At 48.2% G+C, this 16,689-nt stretch overlaps 2 protein-coding genes across 15 annotated transcripts in view; one reads left to right on the top strand and one right to left on the bottom strand.

The window, feature by feature from the left end:
• The window catches only part of LOC148128483 (vomeronasal type-2 receptor 26-like), a 67,988-nt gene that overhangs the window by 18,028 nt on the left and 33,271 nt on the right, over positions 1-16,689 (top strand). The gene's annotated exons all lie outside the window — the stretch shown is intronic.
• Positions 1-16,689, bottom strand: part of LOC148128484 (vomeronasal type-2 receptor 26-like) — a 102,833-nt gene that overhangs the window by 64,659 nt on the left and 21,485 nt on the right. For 4 of the 9 annotated variants that reach the window (XM_087948971.1, XM_087948973.1, XM_087948975.1 and 1 more), the window contains exons 2-4: positions 14,990-15,783; positions 5,631-5,724; positions 1,211-1,337 (exon numbers count right to left, since the gene is read on the bottom strand). The exons of 4 other annotated variants lie outside the window; for them this stretch is intronic. The gene's annotated coding sequence lies outside the window, so the exon portion shown is untranslated. The remainder of the gene's footprint in view (positions 1-1,210; positions 1,338-5,630; positions 5,725-14,989; positions 15,784-16,689) is intronic. One more of the 9 variants, XM_087948968.1, reaches the window with a different exon arrangement.

The following is a 16,689-nucleotide window of genomic DNA, read 5'->3' as shown; positions in this document are numbered from 1 at the left end:
AGGAATGAGCTTTTAAAGTAACTTTCCACTGCCACGCCCACAAAGCCACGCCCACAAAGCCATGCCAAAAGAACCAGAAGTAAAAAAATTTGATCCCCACCACAGCGATTATCCCACAATTTCACTTTCCTCCATCACTACCCACAACATTGGACACCCGGCCATCTCACACTCTAGGAATCTCCAATTTTAGTATCTCACATTAATATGAGAAAATGTTTCCAAATTTCCCACCCCAAATTCAATAAGAGTTAAGGCGGGACTGGAATTCAAAAGTCTCCTGGTGATCCGCTCAAAGTCCCCCAGGAAGTTTTCCTGCCTGAGGGAGGATTAGAACTCAAAGCCTCCCGAATCTTGGCCGAAACAACCAACAAGTTCTAAATCAATTATTGTCAGGAAGCTCATTCAAATTGACCGGCAATTCGTGCAAAAAATTAGGCTGTGCGTTTCCCAGAAGATGGGTAGGCTCCATAAACAATGCCATTGTTTCATTTGAGGAATGAAGGCGGAGATGGAAGGTTCTGGAAACGCCATTTTACAGGATGCACCTTCTTTAGGCCCGACTGCCCCTGTTTTTCTTTGTACAACACCTGAGCTAAGGAATCTCTGAAACATTGTCTTTGGTTACTACTACATTGTCTTACTAGAGAAACTTACGTGCAAGATGGCAATTCTTGTCATACTTGCCTCAGAGCTGGCTGGCAGATCAAGTGACTGTTGCAAATAATTTGGAATGGCCATTGGAGCAGTGGTGATACGGGTGTAGACACATACAAGCATAACTATCCATGCCACCACATTGTATATCTCGTACATCAGCAATACCTTTTCACTGTCCTCAAAGGGAACCCATGTAGACTGCATTGCAATCCTCCTTTCAGGAGGTGGACCTAAAACCATTCGTCGTGTTTCAAGGAAGTCAGGTGTTCCTAGAGAAGTAAATGTGGAAGGAAGGACACATCCAAGCTAAAAAGAAGAAATATTTTCTCTGGCAGTAGTAAAGCTTGTCCAATCTACCACAGCCACCTCTCTCTATCCAGCCCTTCCTTCACAGTCTTTTTGCTCTTCTGTTTAGATAAGAAATGGGGCATTTCGGAAATAAACCAGAAATCAGTTCAGCTTCAAAGTGTTTTTTAATTCATACTTTCATGACAATGCTCTGGATGGATCCAGTTCCACCAGGCCTTCCTTTTCCTCTGGTGTCACCCACCTTTCTGAGTGGAGAAGGTCCCCTCCGGACAAGGAACGCAGTCGTAGCAGCAAACTGGCTCTCCTTCTCGAGCCCTCTTGACAAATCCAGGATGACAACTTTCCACACATTCAGATTGAGGAAAGGACTGAGCAGAAAAAAATAAGATTGCAAAGGAAATATGTGGAAAATGGAGGTAAAAATGGATATTAGACAAGTTACTAGCCTCTGGTCTTCACTTAAGTAAGCAAAATCTCTCACTATTTCCAAATGGTTGGAGATATAACTTCTGGAAGATTCTTCCATTAGTTCCTCTCTTTTGCTTTTGGCATCTCACATTGCCAAAAAAAAAAACTTTATTAAATAGAAAAGTCTGGAGAGATGATGGAACCAGGGGTGAGATTCTACTGGTTCTGTCCAGTTCTATAGAACCAGTTGTTATGATTCTGCGCAGTTCAGAGAACCAGCAAATTGCACCACTGACTGGCCCCGACCCTCTCTGCCCGCCCCTCCCCTCCGCTCCCAGTCAGTCCTTATCGTGCATGCGCAGCATCGCCTGCAGCCTGCTTTTGCCCACTCGCCAGGCCAGCCATTGCTGCATGCCTTCCGCTGTCGCCCTGCCTGATCTCCCTGAGTGAGTGAGGCTCTGCAAGCTCTGGGGCCCAGTCACCTACCTGCCACTGCCGGTCACCTTTACCCCCCCACCCCACTTGCCTTTTGCTGCCACCACCCGCCGCCCTCACACCCAGCAGGTAAGGCCCAGTAGCTGCGGTGAATCCAGGCGGGGGGCGAGATGCAGACTGGTGGGGACCCGAGCTACATTTCGCTGTACTGGAAGACATGTGGAGAGGCTCGTGTTCTCCTACTGCTGGGAGAGCAAGAGTGTCTTTCCCGGCATAGCTCTGGGCGGCAGAGAGAAACAGTATTCAAGTGGGCTGCTTCTCTGCCGCCCAGAGCCACCCATTTCCCTATTGGAGAGGAAGTTGCAAACTTTTCGCTGTGCCGGGAAAGACTCTCTTGCTTTCCCAGCAGCAGGAGAACATGAGCCTCTCCACATGTCCTCCGGTACAGCGAAATTTAGCTGGGATTCACTGCAGGTGCTGGGCCTTACCTGCTGGGGGTTAGGGGTCCAGGTGGCAGCAAAAGGCAAGTGGGGGGGGGGGGTAAAGGTGACCGGCAGCCTGGTCGTACCCATGTCAGCAACAGGTGTCGTCATTTCAAAGTTGAGGGAGAATTTGGGGAAAGAGATGGAGAGTCCTGCAGTGGCTGGCACAGGAGCGCCATTGAGAAGCGGGGAAGTGGCCTTCTCGTGGTCCAACCTGGTGTTCAGGCTGGAGGCGAGCCACAGGAAGTCAGAGCACTGAGGGAAAGGGGAACTGCCAGGGGGAGCTACCCTCTCCATGCCGAATTGAGACCATTTGGGGTAGTCCTAGGAATTGGGTGAGTCGAGGCGCAGCTCCTTGCCTTCTTAGCTCAGGGAATGGCCTTTTCTGCAGGAGGAGGACTGCGGATGGGGGAGGTCTACCTGAGTGACTCCTCCGCCATCTTCACCAGATTATTTGGACACTTACAAGCAAGCACAGCTAAAGGCACTGCTGTCACATGTCAGCCCAGACCTCACGCTGCGGCTCCGTAAAGCCAACACCAAAGAAGTGGGCGATCAGGTGAACCTGTGGTGCAATGCTCACTCGGATCTCGGCCGCTCCAGGTCATCCGACCTCAAAGCCCTTTAGGAGCCGCCGTTCCCAGGTTTCTACTCGCCTGTGCTTGGTCGCCTCGTCTTCACCTTGATGAAGCGGCTGGCCCTGCCCCTCCCTCGCCTGGCCTAAGAAGGTGAGGGTGACGGCGGGGGATAGTGAAGCGGCCGGGTCCCTATCTTCCTGATTCTCTCTCCCACTCTGTTGTGTGTGTTCCCTGAAAGCCGTGGCATGGCCAAGCCAGCAAGCTCTCCTTGGCGCTCTTCGCTACTTCTTTCATTTCTTCTTTTTGGAATCAGACTGGCTGAACAATGATCGCCAGGCCGCGGTGGAAGCATCCTTCAGGTGACCCTTCTCCTCCTCCTCCTCCTCCTCCTCCTCCTCCTCCTCCTCCTCCTCCTCCTCCTCCTCCTCCCTCCTCCTCCTCCTCCTCCTCCTCCTCCTCCTCCTCCTCCTCTCCTCCTCCCTCATAACCGGCGTTGTGGCAGGGCTGGGAGGGTGCATGCGCACGGGGAGATGCTCCTCAAGCAAATGCCAAAGCACAGCAAAACCAAGTACGGGGCGGGTGGATGCTCACTTGAGGAGCGAGCATCTCCCCACACAACTGCACCCTCCTGATCCATCCACAGCTGCCGGGTGCAAGAGGAGGAGGAAGAGGAGGAGGAGGAGAGGCACCCGAATGGACGCTTCCACCGCAGTCTGGCAATCGTTGTTTAGCCAGTCTGGATTCGAAAAAGAAGAAATGAAAGAAGTAGCGAAGAGCGCCAAGGAGAGCTTGCTGGCTTGGCCATGCCGCGCTTTCAGGGAGACACACACACACACACAATTCACAGATACACACACACACACAGAGTGGGGGAGAGAGAGGGGAAGATAGGGACCCGGCCACTTCGCTCTCCCCCACCGTCACCCTTACCTTCTCGCACTGCTCCATTTTGTGAACCACCTATGGTTTAGTATCTCCTTCAAACTGGTGAGAAACCCACAAGGGCTGGGGAATGTGTCACTAAGAGCTTCAGGTTTGTTTGCTCCTTGTGCCCAAACTAGCAAAGAAAAAAGGGAATTCTGTTGACCAGGGCCTGAATTCAGATGAATTTGAATCATGATTGGGTGGAGGTCCTTTTGGTCCCATTGGGAGAGAAGCTTCGTCCTGCTTGGGGAAAAGTGTCCCCTGAAAGGGCCGGTTCATAGTTGGGGAGGTTCTTAAAGAGACCCGACCTGGTCAGACTTATCCATGCCTCTCTTTTACACACACACACACACACACACACACACACACACACACACACACAAAGGGGGGGAGGGGAAGACAGGGAAAGAGGCAGAATGAGAGAGAGATACAGAGAGATACAGAGAGGGGGGAAAGAGAGAAAAAGAGGGAAAGAGTGAAATAGAGGGAATGAGAGAAGAGGAAGAGAGAGACAAGAAAGGAAAGAGAAAGAAATAAAAGAGAGAAAGGAAGCAAAAGGAGAAAATGGATAGACAAAGAAAGGGAGAGATGGAAGGATGGGACAAAGAAAGAAAAAGAAAGAAAGAGATGGAGGGAGGAGAAAGTGAATGAGATATATGGATGGATAGATAAATACATGGAAGGAGGGAGGGAGAGAGAGAGAGAAAAAAGGAGAGGAAGGAAGGACACAAACCCTGGCTTCAGAAGACTCTTTGAAGCAGCACAGCAATCTAGAGCTGGGCTGCAAGGGATCTCGGAGGTCATCTAGTCCAACCCACTGCTCCAGCAGGAGATCCTTACAGAATCAAAGAATAGCAGGGTCAGAAGGCTGTGTGCGTGTGTGTTTGTGTGTTTGTGTTTATGGTTGTCAAAACTCCAAAACCAGGTCAAGGAGCTCTGGGGAGATCAGTCATAAATTAGAACACTTGCTAAGCAACTGGCCATTAAGCGAGGACCACTTGTATTTGGTTTGCCAGTAACGGCCACCTGGCCATGCCCATCTGGTCACATGACCATCAAGCCACACCCACAAATTAAGCCACGCCCACAGAACCGGTTGTTACAAAATTTGAATCCCACCCCTGGATGGAACTGAGAAAAGATTTCAGCATTAAGTGATAACCAGCCAGTTCCTTCTCATGACCCCATTAACACGCATTTCTCCCCTCTTCTTACACCCTTAATTTTAAGGTGTGATATCAGAACAATCTTGATAATTTCAGGTGAACTGAAAGCCTTGGAGCTGCTTCCTAGGAGCAGAAGGCCCATTGCTCCATCCCAGGGAGGGTGAAAGGGAGGCATGGAGAGCTCTGGCCAGGTCCGGCCTCCTTAAGAGCCTCCCAGATTATGGAGCTGCCCCTTCAGGGGACACTTTTCCCCAAGCAGGACGAGAAGAAGCTTCTTTCCCCCAATGGGACCAAAAGGACCTCCGTCCACTCACGATTCAATCCCATCCGATACAGTCCAAGCCTGGATTCAGGCCCCGGTCAGCAGAATTGCCGCCTTCGTTGCTCTTCTGGGCACAAGGAGCAAACAACCAGAAGCTACTAGGGACACATTCCCCAGCCCTTGTGGGATTCTCACCCATTTGATGGAGACCCTTAATTGTATGTGGTCCACAAAATGGAACAATACCGATGCCTCCCAAGCAGCCTAAGGGAAAAAATCCGGTTTCTACTGCCCAGATTCAATTCTCGGTGAAGGTCAACCACCTTTGGGGAATAGCATCAGCCCTCTTGAAATGGGACCTCAGGCTTTTTGAAAAATGGAGAGAAGACACCAAACTTTCTCTTACCTTGTTGAGCAACTTTAGCCGTGAAAGAACATCTTTGTCGATATAAAGTCTCTGTCTTTCAAAATACGCCAGATTCTCTTCCCTGGGATCATCCCTGGGAAGAACGAACAAGCCCCAAATGCTCAGATCTGCTGCTACCTCTCCATTTGGGTCCATGTAGAGTTTACGGTCCGAAATATTGACAAACTCATTCTTCTCCAGGAAAGGATGGAACTAGAATGGGAACATGCAGCAATTTTAAAAGCAGAAAACTTTGTTTCTTATCCCAGACGCTTTTTCAATATTTAATCTTTCTTCTGTAGTTGTCTAATTTACAGACATGCTTCATTAGGAAAATGGGTGTTACCACTATCTTACAAGTGAAGGGAAAAAGTTCACAAAAATTTGTCGATCATATTTTGACAATATAGATTTTGACAAAATATAGTTGAACAACAGAAAAAAGGAGATTTATGAACTCCCTGAAAGCAACAGGCTGGTTATCAGTGTTATGAACTAAAGTAAATGCATTTAATAAAGCTTGACAACCTTACTAGAAAAGCAGGCTCGTAATCCTGCACTTCTGATTGGCCCGTAAATAGCGAACTATGATTGGTCTCTTCTAGGCAATCTGATTGGCTAATAGCGGGTCGTCTCCCATTGGGCACAGTTTAAACGCTCCAACGCAAGTCATTGGTTAATGGGACAGCAGCCAGCTCTATAAAAGAGCTGCTGCTGCCCTAGGGTTTTGCTCTGTTCCTGATTGTTAATAAAGAGTTGAAGTTCACCGTTCACTGCCTCGTCTCCGTTCCTTGCGCCCATGCCCAGAATATAACACTGGCGACGAAGGTGGGATGCGGAGACATCAGAGCTGACTGAACACTTACAGAGCACCAAACAGAGCACGTGGCTGAAGGCGCATCTACAACGGCAACATGTCCAGCGGCGCCATACCACCCGCTCCATTTGACCCGGCACACGAAGACTGGGACTCGTATATGGACCGGTTCCAGATGTTCCTGGAGACCAACAATTTAAAGGACGCTACGACTGGCAAGAAGCGAGCAGTGTTTCTGACCCATTGCGGGCCTGCCATTTTTAAGATGGCAAAAGCACTTGCAAAACCGGCTGAGGTGAAATCAATGGATTGGGACACCCTCGCGCCCATTCTACGGGCCCACTATGCACCCGCAGTGCCAACGCTTGTCCGAAGACACGAGTTTTACCAGAGGGACCAACGGAAAGGCGAGAGCGTTGCAGACTTCATCGCTGACCTCCGGAACCTGGGTGGCCTCTGTGGGTTTTCAAACCTCGAAGAAGCCATGCGAGACCGCATAGTTCTGGGATTAGATGACTACACGGCGCAGAGCAAGATCATGGCCAAAGGAGACATCGATCTTGCAGATGCCATCACAGACGCTACTGCAGCAGAAGCAACCAGGAAGTCGGCCGCTCGAATGCGCCGCACCAACGCACCGCTCCGTCAACTCGCCAATGATGCCTCGTCCAGAGAGGCACTCAACAACGGCACACCATGAGGACCTCGAATCCCCATCAGATAGTGAAGAGGAGGAGGTCAACCGGCTCCGGTCCGAACGCGACCAACGTGACCAACGGAACCAAAGACTCCCGCGCCAATGCGCTGGTTGCGGGGCAAACCACCCGCGATCAGATTGCAAATTCCTCGACGCGCTCTGCCATTCCTGTGGAAAGAGAGGCCACATCGCAAAGGTCTGTAGAAGCAAGCGAGGATCCAGTCCAATCCGGAGGGAGAATAACTACCGCCAGACCACAGGAAATCTTCCTGTGAGTCGGGATCGCCTGAACCACCAATGGAACAACCACTCCTACAGAAATAAAACACCTGCCACTTCAACGAGACGAGAAGAGGCACACCAAACCATTACCATCGGCCACGCTTCATCCTTAGATGCAAGAAAGATCCGAGTGAGGGTCGCCATCGAGAACCAACCTTGCATGATGGAAGTCGACTCGGGGTCGTCTCTCTCGATGGTTTCCTGGAAGACCCTCAAACAGCTAATCCCTGCCATCCCTCGTCAGGACCTCAGCGCCCAAAAAATCATACTCAAAGATTACCAGGGAAAAAGAATCCCAGTCGTCGGCTCCAGCCAAGTCCAAGTATCATTCAAAAATCATACCGCATCACTACCGCTGACCGTTGTCGATTGTGACCGGCCTAGTTTGTTAGGCCTACAATGGTTCGCCCCACTCGGGATCGAAGTAGCCGGCATTCACCAAGCCGGAAGCGACGACTGGGAAGAGGCCCTCGTCCAGGAATTCCAAGACGTTTTTACAGAGAAGCTAGGCAAGTACAAGGGGACCTCGATATCGTTTAACCTCAGCCCTGAAGTAGCCCCCATTCGCCTTAAGCCTCGTCGGGTGCCATTCGCACTCAAACCGAAGATCGATGAGCAGCTCGATAAATTAATAGCCCAGGGTGTTTTAGAACCAATTGACCACGCCCGTTGGGAGACCCCAATAGTAACACCCATCAAACCGGATGGATCATTAAGAATTTGTGGGGATTACCGGGCCACCCTGAACCACGCACTTCAACAGAGCGCTTACCCAGTGGTTCAACACCTTCTCCACTCCCTGGGCGGCGGGAAAATATTTGCAAAATTGGATTTAGCGCAGGCGTATCAACAGTTACCCGTAGATGCGAAAACCGCGGAAGCACAAACTATCGTTACGCACAGAGGTGCCTTTAAGTGCAATAGACTCCAATTCGGAGTGAGCGTAGCCCCGGGGATTTTCCAAAGTCTGATGGAGAGACTTTTACAAGGCATCAAAGGGGTCGTGCCGTATTTTGATGACGTTTTAATTGCTGCCCCTAATAAAGAAGTATTAGAAAGGCGTCTCAGAATGGTTCTCCAAAAATTCAAAGACGCCGGCCTGAAGGTTAAAAAAAATAAATGTCAACTGTGTACCGAGAGGGTGGAATTCCTTGGATACCTTCTCGATAGACAAGGAATCCACCCCACTGATAACAAGCTAAAAGCAATCAAAAATGCCCCAAGGCCTAAGAATAAGACAGACCTCCAAGCCTTCCTGGGACTCATTAACTTTTACAACATCTTCTTGCCCCAGAAGGCAACCGTAGCTGAGCCCCTACATAGACTTCTCGACAAAAGAGCTACCTGGGTCTGGGGACACCGAGAAGAACACGCATTCCGACAAGTGAAAGACTTATTAACCTCCAACGCTGTATTAATGCAGTATAACGAGACTTTGCCTTTAACCATTACATGCGACGCATCACCGTTTGGAGTAGGAGCCATTTTAAGTCATGTGTTACCAAATGGAAATGAGGCACCTATTGCGTTTTTTTCAAGGACATTATCAAGGGCTGAAAGGAACTATAGCCAACTCGATAAAGAGGCTCTTGCTGTTGTATCGGCTGTAAAGCGTTTTCATGAATATGTGTATGGCCGAACATTTACTATAATTACGGATCACAAGCCATTGCTTGGTATTATAGCGGGAGACAAGCCAACCCCCTATATATTGTCGCCAAGAATGACTCGCTGGTCAGAGTTCCTAGCTGCATACAATTATCTACTGCAACATCGCCCGGGGAAAGCCATTCCCCACGCTGAGGCTTTAAGCCGTTCCCCACTTCCGGAAGCCGTCGACGACCCAGCTCCAACCCTCACGACACTCCAAATTGAAACGCTGCACTTGCCGCTAACAGCGAGAGACATCGCCACCAAGATGAAACGGGATCCTGTCCTGGCACGAGTTCTCAGCTGGGTCGAACGAGGGTGGCCAGTCAACGAACCCCACGACAACTTCGCCCCGTTCAAAAACCAGCAGACAGAACTTTTTTCTCAGAAGGGCTGCATTCTATGGGGAGACAGAGTCGTCGTCCCAGAGAGGCTACGACAGGCAGTTTTAAAAGTATTGCACGAGGGACATCCAGGCATCGTGCGCATGAAGGCGCTCGCATGGAGCTACGCGTGGTGGCCGGGCATTGATAAGCAGATCGAAGCCTGGGTAACTACTTGTCGAAAGTGCCAAGAAGTCAGCAGTGCCCCACCAAGAGCGACGCCAACCGAGTGGGAAACCCCTCGGGGTCCGTGGTCCCGCATCCACATTGATTTTGCGGGACCCACCAAAGGACACACTTTTCTCCTAACAGTGGATGCCTATTCCAACTGGCTCGAAATCCACAAAATGAAGACTACTACAACCGACTCCGTCATTAACAAACTAAATAAACTATTCGCAATGCATGGGTTACCAGACGTTTTAGTTTCTGATAACGGGCCCAGTTCACTGCCCTCGCATTTGAACAGTACCTAGCGGACCGGGGCATCCGCCATGCGCTAACCTCGCCGGCGCACCCTGCGGTCAACGGAAGGGCTGAGCGAATGGTCCAATTCATCAAAAAGACTCTTCACAAGATGGATTATGGGGACATTGACGACAAGCTGAACAGAATACTTTTACTCCAACACATCACCCCACACAGCGTCACGAATAAGACTCCAGCCGAACTGTTGATGGGACGGAAACTTCGCTCCCACCTCGACCGCCTACACCCTTCCTACTCGCCAGAGAAACCTTTCGGATCTAGCGGAAAGTGCCGCGAGTTCAAGGTAGGCGACTTGGTGTTTGCTAAAAACTTTTCCGGCGAACCGTTGTGGGTCCCAGCAACCATAACCCAACCCACCGGCCCCAGATCCTACCACCTACAAACTACTGATGGAAAAGTATGGAAACGCCATATAGATCAGCTTCGATCCAGATTGCAACCCATTTCCCACGACTCCCCTGATTCTCAAACTGGAGGGGGGAGGGGATATCGAGGGGGCCGAAAACGAAATAGCTGATGACGTAATCAGGGAAAATCAGCAGCCAACCCAACTACTCGAGAGAAACGCGCCGACTGAAGAAGAATCAGGAAGGGGGTTTGCATCGCCGCGGAGAAATACCACGATGGAGGCAAGCCCACGGAACCCGGAAACAATCCCAAGAAACCCGGATGACAACAATGGCGAAAACGGGAATAACAGCGCTGAGCCTTCCCTCGGAGAAACGGAACCGTTCGTGCCAGACAACTCAGAAAGCGTTCCACCGGAACCGGACCGCAGACAGAAACCGGTGGAACAGCGCAAATCGAACAGGCAGGTGAAACGACCTGCGTATCTACGTGAATACGTCACCACACCCCTCAAACGGAACCTAGGGGGGAGGGGTGTTATGAACTAAAGTAAATGCATTTAATAAAGCTTGACAACCTTACTAGAAAAGCAGGCTCGTAATCCTGCACTTCTGATTGGCCCGTAAATAGCGAACTATGATTGGTCTCTTCTAGGCAATCTGATTGGCTAATAGCGGGTCGTCTCCCATTGGGCACAGTTTAAACGCTCCAACGCAAGTCATTGGTTAATGGGACAGCAGCCAGCTCTATAAAAGAGCTGCTGCTGCCCTAGGGTTTTGCTCTGTTCCTGATTGTTAATAAAGAGTTGAAGTTCACCGTTCACTGCCTCGTCTCCGTTCCTTGCGCCCATGCCCAGAATATAACAATCAGAAACATGGATTTGTCAAGAAGAAAATTGTCAGGGTGATCCTCTCCCAGGAAGCCCAGACAGGAAACCTGAGCTAGGCCCACTTCGCTGTAATGCTGCACTGACAGGATTTGGGGAGCCAGGAAGTACAAATCTCCCACCGACCCTTTTTTTATGCAGCTGTAGGTTTCCTCCTCTTATCTGCTTCTTCCCCAGGCAGAATCTCTCCTCCACCCCCCAAAAGTCATTCCCTCCTATCACAGCCCTTTCTAAATGGGTCGTGGGAAAGGGGGGGATATAACTTATGTGCTCTATGCAAGTCATCCTCACATATTATTTCATTTCCTAAATACATTATGGAAATACTGCTGATATAACTCGATCTCAGGAAAGAGTAATAAACAATTTTGTGATGTGATCAGAAACCCAGTTAAGTGAGGGGTGGATGGTATGATAATTAAGTGGATAAAAACTGATTTAAAAATGGTACTCAAATAATCTTTAGTTTTTTTAATCTTTGTCATGAAAGTGGGAAGATACAACATTTTGTCGTTAAGTCATCAATTTTTCTATGTTGTCATTAATATAATAGGGTTGATAAATTGCTATTATACAAGATTTATAACAATTCTCAGGCAAATATACTTTTATGTTATTTAAACATTACCAACTTTCCAGAAAAATATTTATGATTTCCTCCTAGAAACAACTGTATGACTAAAAAGCAATATAAAACTATCTGGGTTTTAGGATTTGATAAATTATAGTATCTCATGTAAGAACATTAATGATGCACTGGATGAAGGATTGTGCCAAGCTTGATAAGTATGTAAGGGACCCAGTTTGGTCTACTGGTTAAGCCCCCGAAGTAGAAAGCAAGAGGATGTGAGTTCAAGTCCCACCTTGGTCATGAAGCAGGCTGGGGGATTTGGGGCCAGTCTCTCAGCCCAACTCAACTCACAGGGTTGTTGTTGTGGGGAAAATGAACACACAACTACTCATTGGTACTCAGCCCCCGTGGCTTCTGCAGGGAAGGGCTTTTAAGGATGGGGGATGAGTTAGTGCACTTAGTGAACTCAAACAAGGTCTCAAAGATCTGGAAATCCAACAAGATGGGGCTGCTCTTCCCAAGAATGTTTATTTGAGCAGCCTTTAGAGCAACGAGATATTTATATCGAATAACCCTGCCAAGAGTCCAAAGGGAATTAACCTCCGAGAGCTGCAACGGAGTTCCCAGAGCCGTTTCAGGGGGCCGATACAAAGAAAGAGCGCCTGAGCTGAGACTGGGGCCCTGAGGACAAGGGGCCACTCGAACTGCAGCTCACGCAGAGGTGGTATTCAACCGGTTCTCACGGGCTCAGGTGAACCGGTGGTCACCCCTGGTTGGCCACACCCCTGAACCGGGTTGCCCATTGTCCCAATCGCTCTCCTAGCGTTCCCTACCACGTGGTGGCTGTGGTGCAGATCGGGCAGATGTCCCAGGGCTGTTGCACATGCGCACTGTGTGTGCAGCCGTGCGTGTGCTACTGATGCAGTGCGCACGTGGAGCAGCCCTGGGACATCTGCCTGCCTGCCCGCCCTCCCAGATTACGTTTTCTTACTTCTCCCAGCGGATGCGCCTCTTCCAGCCCAGCCCGGCCCGGCCAGCCAGCAGGTGGGTGCGCGGTTGTCCCGGGGCTTCTCGCCCCCCCTTGTCGCGATATGCCTGCAGGAGCCCCTCAGGCCAGCTGAGCCGGGAGCCGCCATTCCCAGGCTTCTACACTCCCGTGCTTGGTCGACGCCTCTTCACCTTGCCTGAAGCAGCTGGCCCTGCCCCTCACCCTCCCCTCCCTCACCTGGCCTGAGAAGGTAAGGGGGACGGTGGGGGATAGCGAAGAGGCCGGGTCCCTATCTTCCCCTCTCTCTTCCCTACTCTCTGTGTCTGTGTGTGTGTGTGTGTGTGAGAGAGAGAGAGAGAGAGAGAGAGAGGGGGGGGGGGCAAGAGAAGAAAGAAAGAAAGAGCAAGAAAGAAAGAGGGAGAGAAAGAGAGAAAGAAAGAGAGGGAGAATGGAGAAAGTGAATGAGATATATGGATGGATAGATAAATACATGGAAGGAGGGAGGGAGAGAGAAAAAAAGGAGAGGAAGGAAGCACACAAACCCTGGCTTCAGAAGACTCTTTGAAGCAACACAACAATCTAGGGCTGGCATGCAAGGAATCTCGGAGGTCATCTAGTCCAACCCCCTGCTCCAGCAGGAGATCCTTACAGAATCAAAGAATAGCAGGGTTAGAAAGCTCTGTGTGTGTGTGTGTGAGTGAGTGTGTGTGTGTGCATGTGTGTTTGTGTGTTTGTGTTTATGGTTGTCAAAACTCCAAAAACAGGTCAAGGAGCTCTGGGGAGATCAGTCATAAATTAGAACACTTGCTAAGCAACCAGCCATTAAGCGAGGACCAATTGTATTTGGTTTGCCAGTCACATGGCCCCCTGGCCAAGCCCACTCAGTCACATGGCCACCAAGCCACGCCCATCTGGTCACGTGACCACCAAGCCACGCCCACAAATTCAAGCCATGCCCACAGAACCAGTAGTAAAAAAATTTGAATCCCACCAGTGAGTTCACAGCCTGCTATGCGGCATCTCCTATCAGGACTCAGGGATTCACTTTGTGACGCCTCTCCTAATAAAATATCCGGGAAATACGGAACTCTTTTACGTGCAACTGCAGTTATCAGATCAGTAGGAAGGAGTTTCTCTGAATGGGGCCAAATTCTGTTCTGCTGTAATGCAAAATTATGTATTTATTTATTTAGGACATTTATATTGCCACATATTCGCACATGACTCAGCATTAGGCAGACTCTAACTGCCCATTGACTGTCATTTATTTTTATTTTTCTCCATTATTATTATTATTTATTGTAATGCTGGTCTCTGACTGTACTAAAAGTGGACTGGATGAAGGAGGAAGCTGTGTTGGAGACATTTGCCATCTTGAGTTATGTGTAAATAAATACATGTTTAAGAAAACAATCTCAAAATCGTACTTGACTGCAACCTGAAACTGAGTCTTGAGAGAAGACAAGGAGGAGATTATGAGAGCAGCTTCTCCAACTTACAAAATCTCTCAGTTGGACAAGGGAGGATTCAAGACTCTTCCAATGACTGAAAGAGGTGTTGGGAGTAGTTAAAACCCTCCCCTCCTAGGAAAATGAAATATTTTAGGATATACTAAAAAGGGAGAATATATTTCCCTAAAAAGAAAAGTAGAAACTCAGAGAGCCTGAAACTCAGCCCCCCCACACTTGCTAATGGACCATTAGTCTGGCCTAGGGCAGTCTATTTTACATAACAAAGATCTACTCCAGGTAAAGCTATATAGGAATTGCCCAAAGCCATCACCATCATCCAGCGAGGCTCAACCAAGCCTGGGACTCAGGACAGCCTACAGAGTTGGCCCTGCATGGCCCCATGGGAGCCTGACAACCGATCAGAATACAAGCTCCAATTCAAATCCCAACAGAGGGCATCAAACAGTTGCACTCTCAGCATCTCAGCCCTTCTTTCCTCAACCAAGGCATGTGCTCCTGTCCACCATTAAACCATCTTCCAAGCAGTCACCATGTTTCCAGCGTCTTTCTTCCCCACTTGGAACTGAACCCAGAAGGAGATTAATTCCAACAGAGGCTAGACAGAAACTTCAGATCTGCTCCCTGTTATTCCGGAGCGTCAGACAGGAGCAATTAGATGGTGCAAATCTCTTGACCTTTTGCAGCACAAGAAGGTTGAGATGTTCCCCTCCTTCTCCTTTGGGTTCCTTCTCCAAAAGGATCTCAGATTAATGGATCCCTATCGGGACCCCCCATACCTGCCACGGCTGCAGCCTCAGAGCCCCCAACCTCTTTTCTCCCTCCTTCCTTCCCCTCCTCGATCTGGAGGAATAAGCGGCATTCATGGCCTGGGCCAGAGTCTGAATGATACTGTAGCGATGACCGTCATTTATGATCCGTTTCCTGTTCCTTTTCTCCTGGGTCTCCAGTGGGGCTTTCTGGGTGCATCTTCTGCGGCCTTTGACAGAAAAGACGTGCTTGGAAAGGGAACAGCGAAAATAATGATCTTGAAACGGATCTTCCACAAAGAAATGGGGTTCAAAGGCAGCATCTGTTGGCCTTTTTTTTATCAGATAACCAAAATTCAAAATACTATGGATGTATTTGAGAAATATGTGCTTCTTTATTGCATACAGTGCAAAACTTGTGAGGATCCAGACTTTCCCTTCAATGGGTCCTGGCAAATGCATAAGTGCTTCATGGAAAGGAAAAATTCTGTTCCAGATGGAAATAAATTCTATGAAGTGGACAAAGACGTTGATTTGTCTCCACTTAGAGAGGGCCTCCCTGAGGGGTGCTGTTTGTCCAGTTGTTGTGAATCGTTGTGATATAACCACACAAATTCCATTCCTGACAAGCATCGGAGGGAAAGTCCTCATGAAATTATCTCCCTTTTCTGTGTCTGAAGCAAAGAGGCCAATCAGGGTCCATCTGAAATGGAGGAGCAGCTGGACAATTGCTGGGTATTGGAATCCTTCTTTGGGGAGCATCTGGTGGAAAAAGGGAATCTCCTTTTATCACTCAGAGCCTCTGAAGGAATTCCAAGAGTGATCTGAAAAAGTAATGAAGAATGCTGTGTTATAATGTGGTCCAGATCAACTCCAAAATATTACTTATTGACAAACCCAATTTTGTTTTGATGAATATATAAGAATAGTTTGTTCCTTAGTCACGGTTTAAAATATTTAAGACAGAATATTAACAAGATTGTATATAAAAATGGAACGCAAAATCATATTAAACAAAAAAAAAAACAATAAAAAATGCAATGTAAATATTCTGTGTCACCCATACAATTCCAACAATTAGATTCAAATTTGCAGATGTTAGATAAAATGTCTGGATCTAAGATATAGGGCTGTATTATATGCTATTTTTGAGTACTAAAACCTCTTTCTCAGCTTCTATATCCCAAATTCTTTGTGAAGCAATTTTTCGGCTTCTTCTCTAGATGTACAAGAGCACAAAACCACATTGCTAACAGAAATTGACAGTTGTACAATCCAATAAGTGTTTAATTGAAATTTTGTCTGTTTTGGGACTATATGTCTGTTTCATCACTTTAATTTTAACCCAATAATTATATACCCTGAATTTATACAAAGCAGAAATTGTGTAAATTAACAATTATCTATGAGGGCAGGAGCTGAACTCCTTTTATCCATCCCAAAGATACTCTTCTTGGTCTGAATATTTTTTATACATAGACAGGACTATTGCCAACTTGATTCCAATTGGATAAGGCAGATATTATTGATATGTGAAAATGAACATGCTAATGGAGGACCTCAAAACCTGGATAGTTTTTCAATAGTAGAATATTCAGTAGAATATCCTCTAGGGACCTTATGGCTCTTCAGGCCTTTAATGGTCAATTTGAAGATGAACATAATAGACTAAAACATCGTTGATATGTTCCCTAATATTCTGAAAAGCTGCTCTTGAATTCTATGAAGAT

The sequence above is a fragment of the Notechis scutatus genome, unplaced genomic scaffold, assembly GCF_049901735.1.
Source record: "Notechis scutatus isolate UNSWTSFEM ecotype Mainland unplaced genomic scaffold, rNotScu1.2 NSCUSCF50, whole genome shotgun sequence".
Taxonomy (NCBI): Eukaryota; Metazoa; Chordata; class Lepidosauria; order Squamata; family Elapidae; genus Notechis; species Notechis scutatus.
Note: the sequence above shows the minus strand (reverse complement) of the source record. Positions and strands in the feature narration are given on the sequence as shown.